The sequence below is a fragment of the Egretta garzetta genome, unplaced genomic scaffold, assembly GCF_000687185.1.
Source record: "Egretta garzetta isolate BGI_Z169 unplaced genomic scaffold, ASM68718v1 scaffold145, whole genome shotgun sequence".
NCBI lineage: Eukaryota > Metazoa > Chordata > Aves > Pelecaniformes > Ardeidae > Egretta > Egretta garzetta.
The window spans coordinates 1,954,978-1,957,958 of record NW_009259687.1 but is presented as its reverse complement, the minus strand read 5'-3'; positions in this window follow the sequence as shown (position 1 = coordinate 1,957,958).

The following is a 2,981-nucleotide window of genomic DNA, read 5'->3' as shown; positions in this document are numbered from 1 at the left end:
TCCCCGCGGCGGTGGCAGCGCGCGGTAGTTAATTAGAATCGTGTCACTAAGTAAATGCGCTCTGACTGGACTCTGACAGACGCTCACCTATGACACCGGGGGCCAGGAGACAATCCACATCAAACTACTCCAGTGTGACCCTTTTAACACAAAGAGTAAACTCACTGCACATCGAGTTGAAGCTCATTAAAACTGTCTACTCTGCGAGCATCCCATTAACCTCACTGTTAAAAACACGCAATTCCTCTTCTTCTTTCTGAGGCCTAATTAATGCTCTGGATCAGGAACAATATCACACCCTAACCTTCTGAGATTTCCAATCAGGAAATGAAAAGAGGGAGATGGAGCCGGGAAGGCACGGTGGCTTGCTGGGCCGCTCACCGCGCGGGCTGCCGACCTGCCCAGGCAGGTAGGGCTTTTCCATTTGGCACGGCAGAAATCCCCCGGGAGGGAGCACGGCACTGCCCCGGCCGGGGCGACCGCAGGCACAGGGAAGATCGTGAAGCCTTCTGCGGAGGCTCACGGGATTACGGCAGCTGGTATAAAACAGGGCATCGTGTCAAGACAGGAGCTACTATGGGACCAGATCTCCTGGGCTGGGCACTGCAGGTTCGTTAGCAAGAGACGCACGCAGCAGCCTGGCTACCTTCCTCCCTCAAAAAACTAAAAAAAACCCCCAAACTCAAACCCAGGCATTTAGAACTAAATCTGAAATCCTAATAATCTGCGTGCTGAAGTCTAAACATTAAAGATTCTATTAAATTCAATTAGATTAAAAAAAGGCCAGTAGCAAGGGGGAACATCATGTTTTAAAGACAGTCAGTGCACTGGAGGTAGAAGCAGAGCTGACAAATGAGAAACAAACTTTATCAGCAGCAGCTCCTTCTCCAGATTTGGAAACTTTTTACTTTTTTCGGTGGATTTTCAGTTCAATAACTGGCTCATTCAGAGCTGAGAAACAACAAAGGACTGAAAAAAAAAAAGAAAAAAGGTGGTGTGCCTTTTATCTTTTCCAAAACCAGGGTGAGAAACCAACCAACAAACTGAGGTGGGAGAGGATGAGACGTGCTAATTCTAAAATCTGGAAAGGGTGGTTTCCAGAATCACTCCTTCAACTCACCAATCACCTCTTGCTTTGGTTTCATGCACCAGGTGTTTTTAACTAAAACGTATTCTGAAATTTACTTTTCGTTCTGTATTGAGCATATGCAAGGGAAACAGGATTTTACTAATAAAGCCAATTCAAACTACTGCTGGCATACTTTAACAGGGCATTCCAATTTTCACCCAAAAAAGTCACAACCCAAATGAGTAATAATTTAATCACGACCTCTTTAAGAACAAATAGTAATTCATCATTTTTCTAATGTAACAAATATCTGAAAACGAAGACTAAAGGCATATATACTACATAATCGATCAAAATAAATGTAGCAAATATAGGGCACTTGATGAATAAAAGAATAACCAGATGCAACAACTGGGCAGCGGTAAGGAGAGCTGCACTGGGTTTGATAGGTGCTGGTCAGTAGAACTTGACCTTTTTTCAAGGAAACAGGTAAAAAAAAAAGGCAAATATAGAAGAAAATCAATTACTGAATTGAGGTGATCTGCTGGCTGATTTAAATCACAAGTACAGCCTGGGATTTTAATCCTTCTGATTTATATCAGTCTCTGAAACTCAGCAGAGAGACCCCAATGCCAGAACCCAGCTCCACTGGTGGGGAGCCTGTGAATGCTGGTCTTCGTGTGAGAGTGCCGAGACCCCCATTACACGCTGCCCCTTGATTTTGGCAAGCAGCTCCTCGAACATGTTTTAAGAACTGCAACGTGCACGCGTCTGTAAGATGAGTAAGTTCTTGGCAAGACTCATTTTGCTGAGGGCCAAGAAAACACCAGGCAAAAAGAAGTTCCTCACTCCAAGATCCTACAGCCTACGCTAGAGCTGACGCACATTTAATCCATGCTCATGGAGAGATGGAAGCTGAAAAAAAAGTCCTCTCTGGTCCTCAGGTCCACAGGCAGCCCAGAGGGAATAGTTAGAGCTGAAATACCAATCTGGAAAAAGGTATGAAAGAACAGGTTTTTTTCCCCTTTTGCTCCTTTTCCAATGTCCCAAGGTTTTTCTGCACCCTCACTCTCTGGAGAAGGATTTTCCAACCTCCTTATTTTGCCCAGCACTTCTCAGCCAGCTGAAATACTGATATTTCCCCCTTCCTTTACCTTTTCCCTCCTGTGAAACAACTGCAGCAGACCCCTACCCATCCCACTACAAGGCAGCTGTATTTAGCAGTGTACGCAAATACTCCTGGTGTATTTGGTGACACAAACCACTTTTCTAACCCCTCGACAAGATTTGCAGCTCACTTGTTCGCGAGTAGAAACCAGAGAAAAGCCAGAACGTGAGCTCCGTTCAGCAACCTGCGGTATGGGCAGCCGTATGTCCCAGGGGACATGGTGGGACTCCACTGTGTTCCACCACAAGCCCCTCCTGCCCACACACCCCAGCTGCTAAAGGTGAGGTTCCCATCCAGAATCCAGCCTGGACCCTGCAGGGTGTCGAGCACCCTGAACTCCCCGGATTTTGAACAAGACAAAGGAGAGCAGATGAAGCATGGAGCGGGACTGGTCCCAGAGCACGCCAAGTGCAGGGATTTGGAGCAGATATCTGCTGAGCCAGTGAATCAGAGAGTGATTTGAAAACAGAGCAATACACAGCCGATCAGGCGAGACAGCAAAATTCCTTCCAAATTGTTTGCAAAAACAAGTGGCCATCCACTGCAATTTTTCTGTCAGATTTGAAGGGAAACATCCGTGTTGCACATCCTTGCATAAGCGAGCTGAGGCTTCACATGCACCCCCCTGGACCGCTCCCCACGCTGCCGGGAAAGGGTCCATGCAGAGGCTCTCCTGCACGGCATGGTATTTGTGAAACCTCTGCAGCTGGCAAACACATTGCCTTGCTACTCCCTCCTCAGCCC